Below are 25,883 nucleotides of genomic sequence, written 5' to 3'. Positions count from 1 at the left end.
GTAAGGACAAATACTCTTAGGAAAAAGCAGAGTCTAGCAATAAACAGAATAAGTGTATTAATGCCTTATTTTATATCTACTCTTTAGTAACTTTTGTAGGCTTAGCTCTAAAATAGTCTTTAATATATAAAGCATAAGTCATTTAACAATATCTGTACTTGAATGTTATTTATGGACCAAGGTAGATCCAAATAAAAATGAGAGCTTTACTGTTCTGTACAGGAAATATCTACTTAGGTCATTTCCTAACAGTTACATAATCCGAAGTAAATTAAATGCATATTAAGTATTTAAAGGAGGTTTAAATTGGAAAAAAAACATAAGATTTTTAAATGGCCAGGATTTATGACTTTATTAGTTAACAATTCATTCCTTACTTAAAGTCTGCTATTTGCTAGATGACATTCACTAGCACAAACTTTTATAACTTAAAAGGTCTGTCTATTTTTATGTCAGTTCCTTACAGAGGGCCAGGTAAGTAGATGACAAGTAGCAAGCTTGTAAGGCACAAGTGCCATCATGTGCAAAGTAATTTAAAAGTAGTTTTTAAAAAAGTGAACAATATGGTTAGAGTATGTTTACAATGTTCTTGGGTTCCCAGTCCAATAATCTCATTCATACTATACATTGTTTCATACCGCTTTTCTATAACTATTTAATAATATATATTATCATATAATTTCATTTTATCATATAATAATATGATATAAGTTAAACAGAAGAGTCATGGAGTAAAAGCAATGAAGCTAAAATAGCTATCTCCTTTGAGTTCAGGAGAAACAATGGAGCCATATTTGCCCTTTAAAATCTTGGTATGTGTTGCATGACCTATTTGTGGTGAAACATAGAAGTTTAATCCTAGAGCTTGGGAGGTAGAAATATGCAGATCTTTGTGAGTTGACAGTCAACTTCATCTACAAAGCCAGTGTAGGCTAGCCAAAACTATCTAGTGAAAGGAAAAAAAAACAAGAAAGAAAGAAAGAAACAAACAAACAAATGATGTATCAGTCCTGCACAGCAAATCTTTAGATACCTGGAAAACATATTGATTAAAAAATAAAAGCATTATTAATTTTGTAAAGAGTCATGTTTTTCATATATGCTAATTGTATATGAATGCTTTTTATTACATTTAACTTATAAACCAGAATGCTGTTATCATTTTCTGCTTTAGTTTTCAAAGTAAATATTTTCAGCTTAAATTACATCATGATATGCCACACTATGACTTTTCTTGTTACCAAATAGCAAAGTTTGCTAAGGAATTATATACTCCCCTACATCTTAGTCAGTTTTTAATGTGACCCGAGAAAAATCAACTGAATGAAAGAAAGATTTATTTTTTCATAATGCTTATATGAAACATATTCTAAGCTTCATGATAACTAATTTTATTCAATTTCAAAGTTAAAATTTACCAGCAAAGGTAAAGAGGTGACTAGTCTGGGTCTTTCCAAATAATGGAATTTATTTCTCTCTTTAGGTCTTAGTGCTTATTTTACTTAAACATGATTCTTTAGATTGAGAAATAGAAAGTTGTATAAACTAATACAAATTACCATAGATGATTATTGGATCTGCCATTTTTTTGAGTCCCCTGGCTTCCAGCAGAGGCTGGTTTTGTTTGCTTTTGAGGTAAATTTTGATGGTGAAGGAAGCCAGGAGATGGTGAGATGGCACAGTAGCAAGCTTGAATGTTTCAAAAGAAATAATAGCAAAGAAACTCAACAATTTCCACTTTACGTCTTTCTGTTTAATTCAGAATTATGACGGTTTGTGTTTTTCCTACCTATCATCAAATTTAATTTTGATACAGGCACTTCTTTGGCTCAGCCATTGGACAATCATCAAGAACAGCATGTCTCCATTAAAAGGTTGAAAATACCAAGAAAATTTTCATTTCAGAAATTTTATGTAAAGAATATACATTTTCCTTATGTGATGATTTTTTTGTGTGTGTGAAATGAATTATTTTTAAATATGAGATCCGTTTTCCGTTCCAATAAAGTATTGCATATATTTTCCTGTGAGTTGGTATCTGTGTATCCATACTTGTTATGTGTTCTGTGTCTCCATTTCATGATCTATAAAGTGGGTACTGGGAATTCAGAATATTCCCTATCTCATAAGGGATGCTGCAGGAGTAAACTACAAGAATCTGACAAAAAAGCAGGAGACAGACTGGTACTGTGTTAGTGCTAGAAAATCTGGAGAAGAGTAACACTAAAGAATAGTGTTGCAAGACCACTTCACAGCTTAGACTTTGAGTCTTCTCCAATCTCATTTGCTTTGTAGGTGTTTAAGATGTACTTTATCTTGGTAAAAGGTGTTGAGCACCAGTGTCCAAATGCATCTTTTCTTGCTTGTGTGTTAAAAATTATAGAATGAGTTATCTTTAATGACTATGATTCTTTGGCTATTGAATGCACACAAAAATATGCAAATGTCACCACCCAAAAAAAGGTGTCCAACAAAGACAGCACAGACTGGGTGGAAGGGAGATGAAGCTCACAAAAATAAGTCAGCCAAACAGGTGTGAGAGACACTGCCAAACTTTCCTCTAGGCTGAAGGCCACTTGGAAGCTTGAACTCTATAATTTTACAAGGAGGGTTTTATCTTTATTCTTTTTTATTTTTGGTTAGTAGATCTTTGGTTAGTAGATCTTTTACCCTAGCAAAATATAAAAGAAAATATTAATGAAAAGATATTTATATAAACTGTGAACATCAGTCTCTTAGTAACACAGATAATTTTATATAAAAAACGTAAGTCAACCGGAAGAAGCAATTTCATAAAAATACATTGTAGGTATCTCAGACACTCTCATTACCAAAATTAAACCATTTTTTCTTTTAGTCAAGGTAAATAGAAATTCACAACATATTGATTTTTTACATGTAATTTAGCAATAGATGGGAAGCCAGATAAAAGTGCTTTTTTTTTAAAAAAAATCAATCAAAAGACAGGAATTTAACTGCATGCATTTTCTATTGCTTAAAGTAAAGGAAGCAACAGCACAGTGGCTATCATTTACATCAGTCAAAAATGAGACCGTATGTGCACATCACCTCAAGTCCTAATGGCACAAGATTGTGCTATCAATGACATTTATGGCCTATTCACCAACATCTAGAGGTATTAAGGAATTTGTCTTATTGGATTTGGAGGCATATGCCTTTAATCCCCAGACCCAGGAGGTAAAGGGGTAAGCTGATGATCTCAGTGAGTTCATGGCCGTTCTGCTCTATACTGTGACTTAAAGATCAACCAGGACTGTGACAAAGAGAAATCCTGTTTACTGGCCATACTACTTGCATTCCCATCAGCAATGAAGATGTATTCCCCATTCTCAACATTCTTGGAAGCATGTGCTGTCATTTGTGTTATTGATATTAGCTATTCTGACAGGTATAGATGGGATCTCAAGTAGTTAACACTTTTATTACCCATATCATTAAAGACATTAAACACTTATTTAAGTATTTCTTGGCCACTTGAGATTCCTCTGTTGAGAATTTACTGTTTAGATCTGTACCTCATTTTTTAATTGGATTATCTCATTTGCTGATGTCTAGTTTCTTGAGTTCTTTATATATTTTGTCAGATGTGGAGGTGGTGATGGTCTTGTTTGCCTTATAGAAGCTTCTCAGTTTCATGAGATTTCACTTACTGGTTGCTGTCCTTAATTGCTGGTGTTATCTGTGTTCTGTTCAGAATGTTTTCTCCTGTTCTAATGAGTTCAATGGTATCCCTGATTTTCATCTCTCTTAGGTTCAATATACCTCATTTCTTTTTGATGTCTTTGATCCAGTTGGACTTGAGTTTTTTCAGGGTGAGAAATATGGATCAATTTGAATTTTTATATATACTGACATTCATTTAGACCAGCACAATTCATTGAAGATGCTTTCCTTTTCCCATTGTGTGTTTCCGGTTTCTTTTTCAAACCCCTGTGTCCAAAACTTGTTTTGGCATTTGGCAGTAACTTAGTTTTAAATATAATTTACAATACTTGACACATCAGATGAATCATTGTTCTTTTCCTGATTTATTTGTAGTTTTCTCTATTCTAATGCCAGCAGTGTTTCATTTGCTAAATTTAAAATCTATACTCCATTGCATTCCAAATAGTGTTTTTTCTTTTGTTTTTTATTGGATATTTTATGTATTTACATTTCAAATGCTATACCCTTTCCTGATTTCCTTACTCTCCCATCACCCCTCTCTCTGCTTCTATGAGGATGCTCCCCCTCCCACCCACTCATTCCCACCCTACCTCCCTGGCACTTTATTCAAAATGTTTTGTCTGTTTTTAGATGTTTCACCTGAGATGAAATATAGTGTCATTTTTTTTCTTTAAATTACAAAAAATGTCATTGTCATTCATTGCTGCTGCTGCTGCTGCTGTTGTTGTTGTTGTTGTTGTTGTTTTGGGGGAGGATCTTGTGGTATATCCTAGATTGGCCTGAATCTTGTCTTGGTGATCAAACTGTCCTTGAATTGTCAGTGCCCTTCCTTCATTTTCTTCTGTCGCCATCAATCAGATGACATGTGCCACATTATGTGACTTTTATTAACATTTTTTGAAAATTGAGATTACTGCCTTGACGGTTTGAATGAAATGCCCCCATAGGCTTATAAGTTAGAATACTTAGCTGTCAGTTGGTGGGTCCGTTTGGGAAGGTCTATGCGGTGTATAACTAGGGCAACATTGACATTTCAAAGAGTATGATATCCCTTGATAGATCTCTCTGCCTTATCCACTTGGATAAGGATGAAATCTCTCAGATACTGCTGCAGGAGAAAGCGTGACTGCCTGATGGTTATAGACTCATCACCTGAAACTGGGAGCACACTAATCTCTTCTACATGTTGCCTTTATCATGGAGTCTCATCACAGCCTTAGAGAAGTAGCTGGGAGAAATACAAACTTAGAAGAAGAAAGCACTTTTGGCAAACGTTCTTATGAGGGATAAAACTGTCACGTAGCATTGACACTAAGTTCTTTTCCATCTGAATATGTCATGCCTGTTCTCCTATAAATGTCTTTCCATCGTCACTCCCAGTTTGTACTTTAATATGTTTATAACTTTCATTTTTGTTTAATATTAATAGTTTTTCTTTTTTTTTCAGAGCTGGGGACCGAACCCAGGGCCTTGTGCTTGCTAGGCAAGCGCTCTCCCACTCAGCTAAATCCCCAACCCTATATAAATAGTTTTTATACATTTGTTCCATTTATTTTTATTCCTTCTTACTTAATTGTGTTCTGGCTTTATGAAAAGTTGCCTTTGGATGTTTCCAAAAGTGATAAATGCATTTACTGTAACAAACTTTATTTTATTTTTGTATTACTCTGAGTGATATTTTTATATTACATATACATAGTTCATGGACTTACTTTCCTCATGCATCTAAATGAAAATCTAGCTGTGTTACTTGTTTTGAATATTTTTACTTCTTTCTTGAGGAATTACATGAGATTGCCACAATTTTCCATAATATACATTTTTAACCTTACCGAAATCTTATCTGTGTGTAGAATAGCCAAAAACCACATTTCATTTTTGAATGTATGAGGAAGAAAACATAGTTAAATGCCAAACATAAAGATGAAAAAAAAACATTCTAAGATAAATAGAATGCATGTGTACATTGCTGGTGACATACCAACAGGTACGAAATTCAAACCAGCTGGTTCTAGAACTGTCTCCATTTTTTTTGAGTTTAATTCATCACTGGCAGTCACGAACATTTATATTTTCATGTGAATCAATACAAACATAATTGCAGTGATATTCAGGGTTTTCTTTGGTTTGTTTTCAGAAAAGCTTGGTCAAAGGATTGCTAGATAGATATAATTACATTGAGCATTCTTGACTGCTTTGTACTTTTATTTCACATTACCTCAAAGGTTGTTATTTATGGTGCTTATTTTGATTGGAGATAAATATGGCTTTTTATGTAAAAGATTTATTTTTATTAACTGTATGCTAAAGATTTATTGAGAGCTATTACGGCAACTAAAACAATTTTCTTTCTTAACTTGTACATATGACTCTAAGCTTCCGTAGCATTGAATCATTATATAGAAATCCTGAAATAATTTCCATTTGATTTCAGTCTATTACTATTTAATATATAGCTAGAATCAATTGGCATTAATTTATTAAAGATCACTGAGCTCTTGTTCATAAATAAAATTGAATTGTGATTTATTCTAGAGCTCTGTGTTTTGACTTAGACACTGTCACATTACTGTGTAATAAATTGGAGAGAGTTCCACTTCTGAACATGATTAAGTAACTAGTACTTCACTGGTCCTCCCACTGCAGCCAAATATAAAACAAATTAAACAAAGTAACAGACAAACAAAGATTTCTCAACAATAGACCAGAAACTATAGGGAGATTCTGATGCAAAGAAAAAGTCCTGGCATCCTTTCTGTATGAACTCTCTACTTCTTTGATTTTCATTGTTTTTGTACTGGGGAAACAATCAACTAACAAACATGAGAAAATACAGGGTAGAGTCCATCATGATGGGTGGAATTTGTAAAGTGTGTTTCAAACAAGAGAAAATTATTAAAGAAAAATGTTACACATTTACTTGAAAATCTTATTACATACTACACTGAACATCCAAGCTATTTATATTTTGGTAAAGTTACACCAGGATGGGCAAGAAAATCTATCAGAAATCACTAAGCTAAATCATTCTTAAGAAAAACATACACCTAAGAAATATTTGAAATACCGCCAGTCCAGGGAACTATGCCTTACTGAATATTCAATAAACAAACCTGGTGTTGATGGGTAGATAGTTCCAGAATTAAAGTAGATCTCTGGTAATGACTACTTGTGACTTCTCTAATAAAATTCCAAAAGTACTCTTCTAAAAACTACCAAGTATATTAAACAACTTGACTGAGCAAATACATAAATTTCCATAAACACAATTCTGAAATAAGTCTAGATATAGACTGATGTAAAAAATCTCAGTATATCTACATCTGTATTCAAATATAAATAACTAGACATGCAATGCAGCAGGGACCCTGAGCAATATATAAAAAGAAGATGAATCTCAGAACTGTAGGAGACAAAGAGAGGAGTAGATACAAACTTCATTGTGACCTAATTTAAAGAGCTTAAAGTTTCAATCTATGATTTGAAATCTTGCTCTAAGTTTCAATAGTCTACAATAGGTATTGGCACTAGGACAGATAAATAGATCACTTCAAGGGTGGAGAGAATTCAGATATATGACCGTGTGTAATGGAAAATTGATTTTTAAAATTTCTATTGCAGTAAGAACAGTTGACATGAAGCGTGGTGCCTTATTTTTAAGTGGATAAAGCATTACAGTTGACAGAGCTGCACTTTTATTGTGTAGATCCATTGAGATTATCTGTCTGCCATCCTGAAACATTGTACCCATTCACCAGTGATAGCTCATTGTATTCATTGAGTTAGATGATTTTATGTACTTTATATGAAGATACTTAGATGAACTCTATTATTCTGTGATTATCCTATATAATTAGACTTATGAGCTCAAGGTTAATCCAAGTTGTTTCATGTTGTATACTTTTCTGCTTTTATCTTCTGAATACTATTCTAAATTGAGGGACACCGTACTATTTTCATATTTTTTCTGTTATAGACATTTAGGCTCATCCTGTATCTTGGCTCTTGACCAGTGCTTCAATAACCATGGGAGCACTAAGAATTGTGGGCATCTTAATTTCTGTACTTTTCTGATGGACACTTCAGCAGCAAGTTATAAGACAAGTATCTCACATTTTAGAAACATTCATATTTCTTAGGCTAACAAATGTATTATTTCATTCTCAGCAGCAGTATGCAAAAAGAGTTCTACCTTTTCTCTATCATCCTTGTCAGATGTTGGATTTTGTGTGTTTGTTTGTTTTGTCTTGGTGTATTATATTTTGGATTTTGGCTTTTTTGTAGTTTGTTTGGTTAACTGTCATTTTACTAAGCAATTTTCCTAGTTATATAGAGGTGAAAATAGGCCTGTCTTTAAGAAAGATATATAACCATGCACCAAATGCATAAAAGGAATGTCAACTTTAATATTGCTAGTACTTGGGAAATGAAAAATTGAATTTACAAATAGCAATTCATTTTGAGAACAAGCCCTGAATAATCAAAGGAGCCTTGTAAAAATGGTGTGGGAGAGAATGATACTTAGAATATGAAGTTTTGAAATGGCTCATAAGTGAAAATTGACCAAAATAAGATCAAAGTTAAGAAAAACATGCACATCCATGTACACATACGTATTTGTAAATTCAATCAAACTATGAACGTCCCATAGAAACACGTTTACATAACTTTGGAATATCTGGAATTTCTTTCTTAAGCAAGGTATTAATTAATATATTTATTCATGTCACATTTTACCCACAGCCTTCCATCTCCTCTGAACCTCACTCTCATAGATCTTCCTCCCATTTTCCCCTCTCCTTCTTCTCCTTCTCCCAACCCCATATCACCCTTCCTGCCCCCACACATCACTTACTTCAGGGTTAGGTTTATCCCTCTCTAATTGAGGCCAGACAGGGTGGCTCAGTTAAGGGAATGGGACCCACTAGCGGGCGACAAATTCAGGGAAAGCCCAGATCCAGTTATTTGCAGACCCACATGAAGAACATGCTGATCGTCTGCTACATATGTGCTAGGGGAATTATCCAGGTTATGCTTGCTCTTTGGATGGCGGTTCAGTCTCAGGCAGTCGTCCAGGGTCAAGGTTAGTTGACTCTGTTGGTCTTCCTGTGAACTCCTTAGTTCCCTCAGTCCTTCCCACTCCAACTCTTCCACAAGACTCTTCAGGATCAATGTAATGTTTGGCTATGGATCTGTGCATCTGTTTTCATTGGCTGCTAGGTATAGACTCTCAAAGGACAATTATGCTAGGCTTCTGTCTGTAAGAATAACTACCTATAACAATAGGAAGATAATTGCTTATTGCTGGAGAGTATGAGTATGAAAACTATTTAATATAAAGGAAGAAGTATAGTATTCTGAATATTATGAAAAGTAAATATATTTATGGTAGAGATTAGACTGGGGTCAAACATTTGTAAAATCCTGATTATTCTTTATTCTTAGAAAGAGTGCATTTTATCATAGGCTAATGATTTTTCAATGGCTAGTTTGTAATAAAATAATAAATGCGAAACATATTTTTTCTTTTTAAAAGGAATTATTACATATGAAAAGTATTTTGTATATAGAGAGTAATTTGTTTCTATAAATAATCTAAGAGAGAAATGTATGAATTTAAGCAATCAGAATGGAGCAATTCTGCTTTGTAGTGTCCATTTTTCCTCTGTAGACTCTTCGGTTTGCTGCTTTATGAATATTTCATGAATCTATAACATTGCAACATCATCTATTTATTTCATATTAGTTTTCATTTTTAATAACAATAAAGACATCTTAGGCTAATAAACATTTTTCTCATCTGAGAGTATGATACTCTTGTTAGTCTCAACAGTGCGGAGCTCTGAATTTAAACCAATGTTGTTGAATGAGTTACTTCTGGGTAAAGCACATGGTTCTGACTGGGATGCTTGGAGCTTAGGCTTTCTCCCAGCTTCCTTCACTTTTCCGATGACTAGGATGATATAGAAAACTGTGCTTCCTCCTATGCTCAAGCAAGTTCACACCCTACTTTTTTCTTCCATCTCCTTTTTTCAGTTTTTCTCTAATGTGCCAGCGGTACAGCAGGTGCGCCTTTCATGACAGGGATTATTGTCCTTTCTGACCAATTTTTCACTCTTTCCAATTGGTTTCTCTAGACGCAGAACTTCCTGAAGCGTTACCTTAATCATTCCAAGTACATCAAAGACTTTGTCAACAGGAATGCAAGACAGTTCTAGGCTCACTGTGTGGCAACATGGAGCTCTACACTAAAATGTAAACTTAATAATATTACATAGCAATCTTCAAAACAGATGAGCATAAAGTTAAGAATTATATCAAATATCATTGAAATATTATTTTCTATATTCTTCTTTGGAAGGGGTTGAGCGAGAGTCTTATATCCTAGAACAGGATTCAGTTGTACTGTAACTGAGAGTGATCATTCTGTCTCCATTCAGGAGTACAAGGATTATAAAAGTATACTATCACCCCTAGTTGTTTGAAGGTAACCCTTCTGATCCATTTCCGACATATTACTCAGTGTTAATAACTTTTGATCAATAAAGCCCTACCTTTTATGATTGTTCATAATGCCATTTTCTAGCTCTTCCTCAACTACTCACTTTTTTTGAAAATCAAATCAATTATATTTAGATAATATAAAGACGTACAAGTAAGGTGTGGATCTCCTTGAATGCCAAACATTTTTAAAAATGACATTATCTTAATCAGTTTTTCAAAGATTGTTAAGAAAATAGATTACTTTAAAACTCCTTTTAGGAGGCCAGTAGTATACCCAAAGAAAGTTTTGACTACATTCCAAAATTAAATGTGATTGTAGAGCAATATTCACATTAAACATAGAAGTAAATCTTCTCAATACATTACTACCACATTAAGTTCGATAACACATAGAACATTCGTTCACTGTGATCGAGTAGCCAGTACTTCTGGCAAAGGAACGTTTCACCAGATGTGACTGATCCATTTAGCAACAGAAAAAAAAAAGACAAAGAATATGATCTGCTCATCTCGGAGAAGCAGACATTGTTAAAACTTTGTCATTCTTCCAAGGTAAACGCCATCAAAGAATGAGACGTTGAATGAGTGTGATTGTAGCCATAGAAGTGTATAAAGAAGTGGCTGGCAATTAACTTAACACCCAAGGTTGAAAAAAGAGAGAGCATTTCTTCTATCAAGAACACGGAAGGGGTTGGGGATTTAGCTCAGTGGTAGAGCGCTTGCCTGGCAAACGCAAGACCCTGGGTTTGGACCCCAGCTCTGAAAAAAAAAAGAAAAAAAAAAGAACAGGAAAATGTACACACTTATCATTTGTGCTCGGCATAGAGAGAAAGCAGAAGGCAGAAGAAACAACGGCCACAAATTTAAACATGTAAGGAGGAAGTGGATTTGTCACTTTTTGGTGAGGGTGTTCTTTTAAGTACCTCGAAAGATTCCCAACGAAGCGTAGATCCCAAATCAAAGAATACAACACCAAAGTATAAAATAATCCGGAGTATTTCTATATCTGGCAATGACTCGGTTAAAAAAGTTTAAAATAATTAAGTGGGTAAGTAACATTGCAACAAAATCAGCATGATTCACTGTGTCCTTTAAAGTACTTGAAAGGAAATACGGTTTTAAGGAAAGAAAGGGCATAGATATACCAACTGAGAAGCACTGATGAGACATTGATGTATTTTAAATAAAAGCTACTGCAAAATGTGGCTAAAATGAATGAGATGAGCATCTTCATGTCTTAAGAAATCTTATCCTTTCAAAAGGTTTGAAGAAGACAAGTAGTGTTTATTACTAACATAGGATCACAGGTACTATCATTGAAATACAGATATCTTGAGTATATATTTAAGTGCAATCATAAACATACACAAAGATGCACAAAACTACACATTAGAGTTATGATTATATGTAAAGTGAAAGGTATGAGATGGATCAAAGAGAAATTAGAGAGATGAGATGGGCTCAGGACCTTTCTGGCATCAATTCCTGCCTTTTGCCAGAAACACAACAAATTCTATATTTGAGATTTAGCTCATGTTCTATTTTTTTTTCTGCTCTGAACATTGGAGGACACAAAAATATTATTTCAAAAATTATACTTTTATATTTAAAACTGATGTACTGGTCTCTGATCATTTTTTACTATCAAAATTGTTGAAAATATATTGTATGTGTTATCTAGAAATATTTGTGATATAAACCAAAGTATATCACTGATATAATTATGATAACTTGTTATTAAACTTTTAAATTTTCATAATTATTTGTACCTCTCAAAATAATTTCTTTGTATTGATATTCTTGAATGATTCATTGTTAACATTTTTTCTTTACTTCTTTATTCATATTTTTCCATTTGGATATGTTTATAATGCTATCTTTGAGGGTACTTTTTATATTAAGTCCTGTATCTAGCCACTTCCAAAGATAGTTTCTGCTATTTGTATTTTCTTAATTCAAAATGTATTTATTTTATTTTATGTCCATTGGTGTTTTGCGTGCCTGTGTGTTTGTGTGAGGATATCATAGCTTGGATTTTACAGACATTTGTTAGCTGCCTTGTGGGTACTGAGTACTGAACCTGGGTCTGGAAGAGCAGACAGTGCTTTTAACCCCTGAGCCAGGCTCTGGTGTTTGTACTTTCAAGGGTATGAATCACTTTTATCCCCCAATATCTTCTTTCTATAGGCTCTTTTATAAACTGAATACACACACACACACACACACACACACACACACACACACACACACACACACACATTGACTAGTTATTGACAGTCTGATTCTTAAGTCGTGAGTTGAACTTCTCAGAGAAAAAGTTTTATGTATACTAACGAGTTCACAAAGCTGGTGAACTGACTGGAAGGTCTGTGTTTGTGGAGAGCTGGTGTGCAGCAGGAAGAGCCAGAGGTCTTCAGTTTACTCAAAAGCCATTCATCGTTCACTTTGGCATTTGACCTAAGATTCACCTGTTTGACAATATTATAAATCCTTTTGAAGCACACAGATAGTGAAAAATTACCTCAAATGCTGGGAAGGTGAGCAGAAAGCCTACATTACATATTTCTCGTTTGCTGTAAACTGTTCACTTGTTGTCTCCATCACTGTGTTTGATGAGTGACTTTGTCTATGATGTTCTTTGTTATGCTACTATAGAAACTGCATTTCTACAGAACAGTGCGATATGGTAATTGGGGTAACTTCAGTCTGTCTTCCACAGGACATTGTCATTCATATTTGGCTCCAGAATAAACACGCTTTATTCTCTTTGAGGTGAGAATTGTTTTGTATTATGGGTCTTTCAACAGAATGTCCACAGTGACTTCAGGGTAATAGTTGATTCTTCAAAGCTTTTTCCCCTTCACTGGCAGCGTACATATTACTGTGGAGGTGCACTAATTGCTAGCTAATTGCTCTGTGATTTTACAACTATGCCTTAGAGGCATAGGCTACTCGAGATTAATCCAAACAAATCCAATATGCTTCAAAGGAATAATCATAGAGATTAGGTATTACGTTCGGTCCTGAATGCAGAAAGGTCTCATCATTGTCTGTTTCCTGTGTTCTCCAGTCAACAAGCAGACAGCAAGTCAACATTCCAGCTTTGGTCTCGAAAGGAACTATGAAATTCCTCCCAATATCTGTTCATTCTTGTCTCCACATCACAATTGCCACAAATGTAATTAATTACTTTCATTAACTTTGTTTCATGACTTTCTTCTCTTCCCTACATCTTATTTCATGACCTCCACCTTTGTCCACAGCATGTTCTGAATCTACGTTTCATAGCTGAGTTTAAGCTCGAGGGACTTTTCTCATTGATATGTTGTCTATGAGAACTGAATTCTAGGTGAAGGTCTATACACAGTACCCTCAGCTTTTAGGGGCATATTATTTATTAATGCACAAATTATCATATAAGTCTGAGATTTGATGTTTGAAATTCCAGTATTTCAGTAGAACCATATTCATAATAGGAATTCCCTCCACAGAAAAAGAGGGAGCCTCGTTCTTTTGCAAAAGGTGACATACCTTTGTAAATGCCAAGATGAGAAATCCTGAATACATGAATTCTCCTAGACGCCAGAACTTAAGCTGAAGGAGGGAGCAAGTGCTTTTGGTTGGGCCAATAATTATTTGTTTTTTCCATAAGCTGAGCTAGGAAAGAGTAGGAAGAAAGCAGTTTTACTTCAAATACCTCAGACTTTCATGATATTAATGAATGCTACTAGATTTCCAGGAACAGGTATTTTTAATTGTCTATATACAATTTAGCAATTTGATATTCCTATTACATGGATTTTCTTTTCTCACATTTTCTTCCTTAGATAATATTATATTTTGGAATAATAATAATATTTGCTTCAAAAATTTTTTAATCAGAAAGGAAGTTTTAAAAAGGTATAATACAAAGGCTAGGTGATGACTCAGTCAATAAGTTCTTTGACCAACAAGCATGGAGACCTGAATTTTACCTTCCCAAATAGCATAGTTGTAATCCCATCTTTGTATAAAAGATGATACATAGATACAAATGACTTCTCAACGAGCCATTCTGAGCAAAATAAGATAGCCTCAGGACAATAGGACTCTGTCTCCAAACAGTAGCACCATTCCCTTATCCTCACATAACTATAAGTACACACAGTCTTGCACCCCCATGGCAACTGACTACATCATTTATTCTTTGTTTGGAGTGCTGCATTAAGTGGTTATAAGAAGAAACACAAACGTCTTTATAAGCACCAACAAATTAATGTCGGCATCGTCACTAAGAAATGGATTGTTAAAATGCAGTAATATCTTCGCATTAGAGGTTTACAGAGGCAAATATGTTTGCAATAAATGTTTAATGGTCTTCATTAAGCTCTCTTAGCACATTAAAATCATTGAATATTGTTACAATAATTAGTCTTTTTAACAGTAGAGTGAGCACAAGTAGGCTTGATCACGTGCCCAGATTTTTCAATGAAGCCCCGAACATTTTGATAACTTCCATTAATAACAGAAGCCACCATTGTTTAGAGAACATTCATGACAAGAGAATATCGATTTTGGGATTTTTTTTTATTATGTAGACACTGTCATACCAAATGACAGTGGAAAAATTTCAGCCTGAATATACATAGAAGATCAACATGCTACCAAAAAATATTTTTCTGTAACTAACCTAGCATGAAAAGCACAGAAATAAAATAACAATTCAAGCTGTCGTTCCTAGCATTGTAGTCACTTGGATGATTATGGGCATTTGAAAGATGGACGCATTTTGACCATTTCAATCATAGAAGTTATGGTCAATTGACTTGTAGAAAGGAGTAGAAATAGAGTTTCAGATCCAACGGTTCTATTTTTACCAAACTAGAGAACAACGAATCCACAAGACTTATCTTTAGAATTTCAAGATTGTTTTACGTGCATCTGAGTTGCAAATAGGCTATTATCGTGGAATTTCACTGAAGGTACTTTTGGAAAGCACATTTTGAATTTCATGTAGGAAAAGAGATAAAGTTGCAATCAAAATAAATGCCAATATCGGCTACCTATTTCCTAAGGCAAAATGAATTTAAATGTCTCTCTTTGCTTAAACAGAATCAGTGCCAATTAGTCTCAGTAGTAATAATGTAAATTCATATTAGTTCTGAAACTGAGGTAATTTAGAAGGAAACATCAAAAGATCAGTGGATGCTGATAGTATTTCTTTACTAATGGCTTGGATGTGCACAAATGACTCTCAAGGAAATGGTGCAGAGCAGTTTTCTGAATATATATTCTGTCATACAGAAACATCCATATATTGTCCAACCAAATACTACTACAGGGATTCCTTCTAATCTTCCCACTTTCTTTTCATAGTAATATGGAAATTTTGTCATCTTTGAAACTTTGTAAATTATCTTAAATATATTTGAATATTTTTTGTGAAGCCCTTTGTTATATATAATATCATTCAACCTTTAAAACCCCGAGTAATTACCTTGAGAAATTTTTCTCTCTTGTGGTTAAAAGGACTAGATATTTTACCCCCTATCTTGAACAAATTAAGCATCTCTTAGAAAACTAGGTAATGATTTTTTAAATGTGCAATTTAAAATTTCAAACCATATTACCATTTTCCTCCCAGAAGCTTCACTGTCAGTGACTTAGTAAAACCATCATTAATCACAAGATAAGCTACAGTCATGTGGTGATTGTAATTTGGTCCCACGGAACCAAAGACAAATGATATGGAATACTATTAGCAATGATAGCTTTAATGTAGACATTCATCATGGACTTGGGTTCACTTGATGTGATGTTAGGATAAAAACTGGGGTGGGGAGGGAACTGCCAGTTTAAAACAAAAAGCAAAAAAAAAATACTATTAAGTCATAATTTTGGCAAATTGTAAAAAATATAAGAGATACATTTTATATTTAATTTCTATTAAAAGGTAAAGTAGCAGGGGTCTCTCAAGAATCCAGATACAGTGCAATTAGAATAGCTGGTGCTGATTAGTTGTTCTCTATCTAATTACTAAGAATAGAAGCTGGAAGCCGGAGCTTTTGGCAAGCTATTTTTAGGAGCCATGAAACTGCCGTGGTTCATCAGAATGGGTACTGTTAATAGCAGTTAAAGACATAAACACACATCTCTCTCTCTCTCTCTCTCTCTCTCTCTCTCTCTCTCTCTCTCTCTCTCTTTCTCTCTCTCACACACACACACACACACACACACACACGCACACACACACACACACAAACAGCACACATTCATTACATTCTTTTTCATTTGTGACACATCTTCTTGATTATTAACTTTTCAAATGCGCTACATTATGCACCTCAAAAATCCAAACATAAATTACTGGGAAGGGAGACTTGCTCTTAACATAAGTGCTATTCAGTGAAATCATTTGAAACATTATTTAGATTTTCAAGGACATAGACAATGATTGGTAAATGTGTCTCCCGGAGGAAGTTCTGATGTGAAAACAGTACAACATAAAAAAAATATGAGGGCAAGACACGGTTAGGAAAAATATTGACTCTGGTTACGGCTTCTAAACTATGAAAGGGATGAGCTTTAAATTTAAGTGTGCAGAAAAAGAATCAAGTCATCAGAAAAAAAATCCTCAGTGGCACTGTACATATTCTTTATTTCAATAGTTTTTAATAATTTTATGCCTGTACCTGGTTATGTAAATTTCCAGTTATGCCTGGCTCTATCCCCAGATATTTGTTTCTTAAAAAATATTGATGAAGGGAATTGTCTACTTCAGTTTCTTCACCATTACAGCCAATCCTGTAGCACACATGGAATGGATGCGCAGTTAAATTGCAAAGGTGAACTAGATGTGAAATCTTGTCCATTGGATAGCTGACGCTTCAAGATTTAATTCAGCAAAAGGAATGAAAATAAGACTATCATTTTATTAACTTCAATATTTTCAGATTTGTTTCTATGTGTGTATATAAGTGACATAAAAATTAAAGTATATCCATGGTATTGATGCTGTGCATCTATGTGTAGTAGGTTTATAACTATCTAATTCCATTTACCATTTGTTTAATTTTACCAATATTTTGTCTAGTAATTCCTATAGCAGAAAAATAAATTTGTATTTGTAATCCCTGAAGAATATACACTATTTACCTTAGTAGATAAATGAGACTGAGATTCTATTCTTAGTGTCATTGAAAAGCTGGAATATATACTCAGTCCATAAAAATGAATTATTTATAAATTGTTGAAAAAAATCCCTATGGTAAAAGAAATTTGAAATAGAAGGAACCTAATTTAGAATTCTCCTAAAAGATGAGGCTGCTATAGTAACATGAAAGTTGAGCTCCTACATGCCTTGTGATGGGGACACCTGCTGGGATCCTGACTGCAGATTGATTATACACATGTTAAATTTCAGATCTTGGGAATCTCTACAAAATGTTTACTTTGTACAACAGCTATTTGAGCCACTCTATTAATTTTTGAGCACACTGTAAAACAGTATTGAAGAGATTGAACACCTTAAATAATAGCAATTTATTTCTTACTGGTGTGGAGACAGCAGACTGGGTAAGAAGAGGTTGCCAGTCTTTTTTCTGAGGCTGCTCTCCTTGGACTGTGTGTGGCTGCTTTCTCTTTGTCTGTATGAGATCTTTCCTCTGGGTGTATGTGTATAAAAAAGAGTACACTTTATATGTCTCCATGATTCCAAATGTGGTTTTCTTGCAAGGACACATATCAGTGGAATTAAACTCACCCCAACAGTACCCTTTCATCTAGCTAATCTTCTAAATACACTATTACTTAATATAGTCACATCCTAAACACAGTATATTTATATTAAGTGTATTCATATATTATATTAAATAGAATTTAGAGTATAATATCATCCCAGGAATTTAGGTGAAAAACATAATTCTGCAACCACACACCTACAATGTAGCAATTGAAGTTTAGTGCAGAACAATATAGATAACATTTCCCTGCCATACCATTGATATTATGCAAATTATGCTTTTAAATTTTCAATTGCTACATAAAAATGTCAACAACCACTGTTAGAGCTATATTACGTTATCATAAATTTATGATAGTTTCTGTACCAGTCAAGTGAAATAAAGCATTACAAAAATTTTAACCATAAAACATCGAGATACATCTTGTCAATTTGACTTCACAAACTCTTATTTTGGATTTAAAATAAATGGATGTCTTTCATGTGAATGGAAGGTTATGGATGAATTGGTTCATTCTCCACATGTATACTTTACAAAGTCTTACTAAGATGTTTGCCTTTGCCATGGCTATAATCATGCTTCATTAAATTTTATATAGAGGATATTTCATCAGGTCAAATACTTAAGATATTCTAATTGATATACACATGAATGTCTACCTCATTACATTACAAGATAATAAGCCACTTACCTCTTCCTTCCTCCATGCTTTCCCGTGTGTTTTCCTTGCTTTTTTTCAGATTCATCGTCTCATTTTTTAAAATGCAGTTATTGTTTTTGGTGGCGGTGGTGGTAGTGGTGGTGGTGGTGATGGTGGTGGTGGTGGTGGTGGTGTGTTTTATATTGTAAAATATAAAGAAAACACACGTATGAAGCCTGTTTAGTCTGTATAATGTTACTTGTATGATGTTTTATACATAATTGGTGTGCTCTTCTCTGTGGGAGATTTTTCTTGTAAGTTTCAAATTCCTTAGTAGCTAATAGTGCTTCGTGTAGAGTTGGGGTAGCATGGGCTATCTGTAATCAACCTTAATATGTCTGTTAAATCTGTCTGTGTTCAGCTCATGTTTAGGAATTGATGTTTATAATAATTCATGGAGTAGTGTCTGAAATTCTTAGGAGACACACTCTCCCAGCATGTTGCATTCTCTTTTGGCTCTTACAGTCTTTCTGCCCCTTCTTATTCAATGTTCCATGAGCCTCAGGTGCAGAATTTGTGCTGTAGATACATCAATTAAATCGCTGCTCTGCAATCCCACATTTAATTTGCTGCACTTTTCTGTGATGGTTTCTATTTCTTGTTCAAAACATCCAGATGTGAGTATATAATGTGTTGTAATTTAAGAAGCTAAGAAAGTGACAAAATGATGACAGTGTGTATTGGAAAGCATCAACAGAAAAAGGAATAGGATGGTAAACATTATCAGAAAAGAAAATCAGAAAAGCATTGGCTTCTCAATACAGAAGGGCCAGATAAATTCAGAAGAGGAAGAAGGTATGTGAAAAATATGAAGTTGCCTGAAAAGGTCATATTATTAACTATTGACCTAAAATTACCTATGGCGTATGACACCTAGTGACAAAATGTACATATATATTTTAAATGAAATTTTATCGCTTGAGTTATAGTGATAATCTCAAGAGCCATAGACCATTTACCAAAATCCCAATACCAGGCTTGAGAATTCTTCTTTTTAGTTGTTGCTATAAATTGTCCAAACATTATAGGCTACTATTGCTGATCTAGTTGGGTAATAGGTCAGTCATTATTGTTGAAGATGTCATGCATTTAGAGTTCTTTAGAACCTGAAACTTCATTTTTATGTATTAATTTTTATGTTGAGTTGGCACCATGCAAACTTCCATAAAAATGGAAGCATTCAACAATCCTATCCAGCTATGAAAAGCCACAGCAATCATCATCACATCCTAACATCTCTAAGATAGAATTATGGCACATGCACCTTGGCTGTTCTCTACCTGGACTTAATACATGTTCAATAGAAGGAAATCCATGTCTCGTATTGGGAAGCCAAATAGGGCTACAAATCTACAGATTTCAGATGATAACAGATAGATGAGATGCTACAAAAGCAGTGTAATCCCTAACTACATTCTACTATTTGTCTCTACACTTATTGTTGAAATTTAGAAGAATTTGGTGAGCAAGTGAAATATTTGTATGACAAGATCTTCAAGTCTCTGAAGAAAGAAATCAAAGATCTCAGAAGATGGAAAGATCTCCCATACTCATGGATTGGGGCGGGAATAATATTCTAAAAATGGCCATCTTGCCAAAAGCAATCTACGGATTCAATGGGATCCCCACCAAATTTCAATTCAATTCTTCATAGATTTAGAAAGAGCAAGTGGCAAATTCACTTGGAATAGCAAAAAAATTCAGGTGAGCTAAAACTATCCTCAACAATAAAAGAACTTCTGGGGGAATCACCATCCCTGAACTCAAGCAGTATTACAGAGCAATAGTGATAAAAAACTGTATGGTATTGGTACAGGGACAGGCAGGTAGATTAGTGGAATGGAATTGAAGACTCAGAAATGAACCCACACACCTATGGTCACTTGATCTTTGACAAAGGAGCTAAAACCATCCAGTGGAAAAAAAGAGCATTTTCAAGAAATGACGCTGGTTCAACTGGCAGTCAGCATGTAGAAGAATGCAGATCGATCCATTTTATCACACAGTACAAAGCTCAAGTCCAAGTGGATCAAGGACCTCCACATAAAACCAGAAACACTCAAACTATTAGAAGAAAAAGTGGGGAAGAGCCTTGAACACATGGGCCCTGGGGAAAACTTCCTGAACAAAGCACCAATGGCTTGTGCTCTAAGATCAAGAAACTGCAAATGGGACTTGATTAAATTGCAAGGCTTCTATAAGGCAAAGGACACTGTCAATTAAATTTGTGTATCATCCCATACCGTATGGAAGTATCTATTAACAGAATCATTCCTGAGGAAACTCCAAACTTACCCGAATAAACTTCTGCTGTATACCTCAGTATGAATTTTAAGAACCATGCCTTCCTCTCTCCACCTTGGATTCTGTTGGCTCCTTCAGATGTTATTTGTGTTATGTGACTTTTCTAGAAGGTATTGGGAGATTTATTTAACTCAAGGATGGAAACAAGAGCTGAAAACATAACCCCATACAACTTAATCTTAATGACACAAATTATTTATTGCAGATGCTTGTAGGAGTTTAGATTAAGGCTTGATTACAGAAATATGAATGACTTAAAGAGAGGTGTATTCCAAAAACGTTCACCTCCAGCATGCATGGTAAACTAGAAAAGCTGAACTTCTGCTTCATACTGCTCCCTCGCAGGGAGCTTGGAAATTCAGACAGCTTAATTGTTACTGCTTATTTAATGTATCTATCTGGAGGAAACAGCTACCCAAGAGATAGATGTGGCAAGAGTTAGCCTAGGTCTCTACTGCTGGTTAGTCAGCCTCTGACCTTTCTGCTTTTATCTATGATCCCATAAGTATTATGTAACTCAATTGCTTTGCTCGTATCTTGATGTCAGAAATCTTCAGGACAATGAGCAAAGTGATTATCTCTTCTTTATATTCCCAGGGACATGGTATTCTATATCCTAACATAATATGTATAAGGCATGTTAATTTCATAGCATATAAAACTCTTAATTGATAATCCATTCTTTTAAAAAAGTGAGTCAGTACACTTACAAAAGCTTTTCTTCCATACATGTTGATCACTTAGAGGACGCGTGTTCATGAAAACACTTCCTCTTGGAATCTTTAAAGTTTTATTTTCATAGTTGATTGCTTAAGATGAATGAGAAACTGTTGGACCTACTCAGGATTTCGAGATTTCTGCACATAGAGATGAAGTGCTTACATTAAATTTGAGATTATTTCTGCTATTATTTATTGATTTTCTCAAAGGCCTTTCTACTATTTACATTTATCTTTTATTATTATATATGTCTTTGTTATTCTACTTCTGGAAGCTATTTCAGAAAACTAGAGACTGTGCTGTTTTATACTGAAAAGTGCATTGTCTCATTGCTCCAGAGACTGGAGAGTTCAATATCAGTGCACGAACATAAGACGTTTTCGATAAACCAACATTGTTATGTCTAGATAGCCAAGAAATACTACATTACCATTTGAATAGAAATAAATGAATAGACAAAAATCTATTATTCACTCATAATAAAAATATCCAAAAACTAAGCAATAATGTGAACTTTCCTTGACTTGATGAATAATATCTACGCAGATTGCATTGTAATGTTCTAAAATATACTATCCATGTATTTGATAGTGAGAAGTTATACAGAGTTCTACTATGTGTTCTTCTAAAATAAGGAAGAAGAGTGTAATGTTTTGTTTTATTACAGTTTATTACAGTTTAATCCTGATGTCTTGGTAAGTTTACTGAATGTTTTCAAGAAAATAATGAAGCAAAATATTGCATGTAGTTTGGATTAATACCATTTTAAAAGTAATGCCAAGATAGGGATCTTTTTAAAACAATAGTAAATATGCACTTTAATAAAGTCATGGGGAGTTTACAGAATAAAAATGTACAGAGCATAAGCAAAGTGTTTATAAAATTTGAAAGGATGATATAATGCATAATCCTTGGATTTTAAATGTCAACGTGACCCAACACAAAACTTCCTGGAAAGAGAGCTTCAGTTGAAGAATTCTCTTGATTCAATTGGCACAGGGGCACATCTACAGAGGTTTGTCTCACTTGCTAACTGTCATAGCTTAGGTGTATCATTTAAGGGGGTAGACCCTGGATTTCATAAGAATGTTGAAAGCTAGTTGAACCTAAGCAGAGAATTAGCAAGCATGTGTTTTCTCTTTGCTCTAAACTGTGCATGTGATGTTAACTAGTTGCTTGAATACCCAGTTGGTGTCTTCATAGAGATAGTCACCTTGAATCTTAAGCCAAATAAACTGCTTCCTCAACGTTGCTTTGGTCAGAGTGTCTTTTCACAGTAACAGAAAAGAAACTAGAGCACAATACAATTATAAAACTTTCTCATGACCAAGTAAATAAACTCTATTAGCTTCCTGTCCCTATTGCAACAAATGACCACAAATGTGCCATTTTTATCAAACAGATTTATGTTACAAATATGAATATGGTTAGCAGGTGTGTATTGTTTCCAGAGGCTTCAGCGAAACAACTATACCCTTTCCTGATTCTTCTTTTAATCTTAGCCTCCGTCATATCTGTACTGACTCTGATTTCATTCTCTCCTTCTCAAGTTCTCCTTTAATATACTGAAGACGCATAGCATGTTCGGGCTAATTTTGTCAGTATATGAACTCAATCATTCTCACCACTTACAAAATATGCACATGTTTTAGGGACTCAATACTGATGCTGCTTGTATTTTAATGCTAAATATTGGTTCTTCAAGGTGTGCTTTCCCCTGATCAGCAGATCCTTACATATTGAAGTGATGCCATGTGAATCTTCTCCCCCATTTAACTAGTCAATAAAAGTCTAGAGCTTGTGATTGGGCAGTGGAAGGAGAACAGTGGGATTGGAGGTTTGAGAGAGGGTGTTGCAGGAAGGGAGAAAGAGAGATGAGAGGGAGAGGGAGAAGGGAAGGGGGAGAGAGAGGGGCATAGGGAAGGGCAGAGGGAGTGGGAGGAGAGAAAGAAGACAGAAGAAGCCTCCATGGGCCAGAACAATGAGGCCAGGAGAAACAGCACGTTACAAGAGGCATTACAGTGGGGAATAAGTTAATACATGTAGCTGTAGATCTGTCCAATCTAAGTATTTGGCTTATAAAAAAATCTGGGTTTTGTACATTCTTTTTATTATCTGTAGGGCATTTCATCTACCTCCCTCCTTGTGTCCTGAGAGTATTTCACTTCCTAGGTCTCTGGTACATTCTGGAGGGTCCTTCCAAACTACTTTTCCCCCAAGGTTACCTGTTTCCACTCTTTCTGCTGGCCCTCAGGGCTTCAGTCCTTTTCCTACATCCAATACCAGATCATGTTCTCCACTCCTCCCGCCCCCATCCCCTTCCCCTCCCAGGTCCCTCACTCACTGTGTATTTTTATTCAGGTTAATTAAGATTGAAAATTCTTACTACACAATTTGATCGGGCAAAGGTGCGAAGAAGCATGTTGCATGAAGTTTTGATGCAAAGAACACACACAAAAATAAAAAAAGGTATTCAAAATAAATTTCATTGGGGAAGTAGGATGAAAATCACCAATCAAATGGTCGTTACAAATAAAAACAAGCCATAGCAGCTGCTGGAGATATCAATGGGATGCTAGGATACCTTGTATTCATTGTGGGAGCCAGGCAAACCGAATCCAAAAACACATCAAAACGATCAAACATCATGATCAGGTAGGCTTCATCCCAGGGATGGAGGGATGATGCAATATATAGAAATCCATCAACAAAAACAAACTCAAAAAAAAGAAACCACACGATCATTTCATTAGATGGTAAGAAAGCATTTGGCAAAATTCAACACCCCATCTTGATAAAATTCCTGGAAAGATCAGGAATTCAAGGCCCATACCTAAACATAGTAAGAGCCTCATACAGTAAACCAGTAGCTAACATTAACCAGTAGCTAAACTAAATGGAGAGAAACTTGAAGCAATCCCAATAAAATGGTAAAAGTATTTTTGAATTGACATGCTTGGTATACAATTTAGGACAAGGCATAGACATGTGACAGTTACTGAGAAAATGTCATGTTAGGACAGGTTCAAATTGGTGGTATCTATACATTACAAATCAGAATCCAAAAGCTGAGGACAGAATAGAAAAGCGTATTATATTGTTATGTAAAAACAAACAAATATTAACAGGGTTGGATCTAGGATCAAATGAGTAAATGCAAAATAGGTAATAAATAAATATACACATAAGGAAATATAAATGATACAATTTCTAACACCAAACTAACTTCCTGTTTAGTCATTAACACCAGTAACAAGAAAATAAAAATAAAAAAGCCTTATCTCTTCCTTCCTTATAGATTGACATTACTCTACCTTCTGAGGTGGAGGACGGTACTACATCATGCACAGCACAGGTCCCCCGCGAAGCAGCGGACTATGGAACATTCCAGCAATGAACAGTTCATCTGTCACAGATTTTCTTTGTTATTTTTGTTTCTTGCTCCTTGCACCCGTAGGGAGAAACGTGTGCCAGGGTGAGGGAAGTGTGAGGTTGCTTTGGCTTTGATGAACCAGATGGAAGATTCCCTTGCAGAAGATACGGTAAGAATTTTCCAAAGAGCTCCCTGTGTACATTTCGGCCTCCGTATTGTACCTCAGAGTTCTCTGAAGGGCAGAGTTTCCTACTTACACCATGAAAGCAGTTCTTTTGATGTCGCTAGGTCTAAAAATAGAAGTGAAACATCTAATCGTCAGTGAAATGATTCCTTTAAATCACAAGAAAAAGCAATCCCAAGACTTTGTTTATAGCTTTATCCTGTGGCTCTGTTCATTACTTCACAAACAGCTTACATAATTTATTAACATCCTTTAAATTCTTTTAAATACAGTATAAACTATAATTATTATTGTACTGAAGGTATTACTTAATACCAGAACAATCCAGTGTAAATTCTCAGTTCTATACAGCATTGCCACAGTGTCCTATTTTCAAAAAACGACATTTATTAAGTTGTTTTCTTTATAATATGCAAAACATTCTTCTCCCCTTGATAATTTTTCTAAAGATGCTCTTTAGATGGTTTTCTTTAAACATTAAATTAATTTTTTATCAAGGAAATAGGCACAGAACTATGCTAGTATTCCTTCATGGGTTATTTTTACCATTCTAAATTTTTTTTTGTAAAATAAATCTTCACAATTTTCTGACCTTTAAAGGACTCACAATGACATCACTACTGCTATTTTGGTTTCTGAACAATAATAAAGAGAACTAAACACAGGTCACTGCCTGCTAGTTTTTTGTTT

The 25,883-nt window shown here is 34.6% G+C and overlaps 2 long non-coding RNA genes across 4 annotated transcripts in view; one reads left to right on the top strand and one right to left on the bottom strand.

The window, feature by feature from the left end:
• LOC120098787 (uncharacterized) overlaps positions 1-25,243 on the bottom strand; it is a 42,048-nt gene extending 16,805 nt beyond the window's left edge. Inside the window, exons 1-2 of one of the 2 annotated variants that reach the window (XR_015644663.1) lie at positions 24,951-25,243; positions 20,908-21,019 (exon numbers count right to left, since the gene is read on the bottom strand). This is a non-coding gene — a long non-coding RNA (uncharacterized LOC120098787). The remainder of the gene's footprint in view (positions 1-20,907; positions 21,020-24,950) is intronic. The other variant, XR_015644662.1, reaches the window with a different exon arrangement.
• Positions 25,061-25,883, top strand: part of LOC102552459 (uncharacterized) — a 63,818-nt gene continuing 62,995 nt past the window's right edge. For both annotated transcript variants that reach the window (XR_015644661.1, XR_015644660.1), the window contains exon 1: positions 25,061-25,178. This is a non-coding gene — a long non-coding RNA (uncharacterized LOC102552459). The remainder of the gene's footprint in view (positions 25,179-25,883) is intronic.

The sequence above is a fragment of the Rattus norvegicus genome, chromosome 1, assembly GCF_021556685.1.
Source record: "Rattus norvegicus strain SHRSP/BbbUtx chromosome 1, alternate assembly SHRSP_T2T, whole genome shotgun sequence".
Classification (NCBI taxonomy): Eukaryota; Metazoa; Chordata; class Mammalia; order Rodentia; family Muridae; genus Rattus; species Rattus norvegicus.
This window is presented reverse-complemented; position numbering and strand designations above follow the sequence as displayed.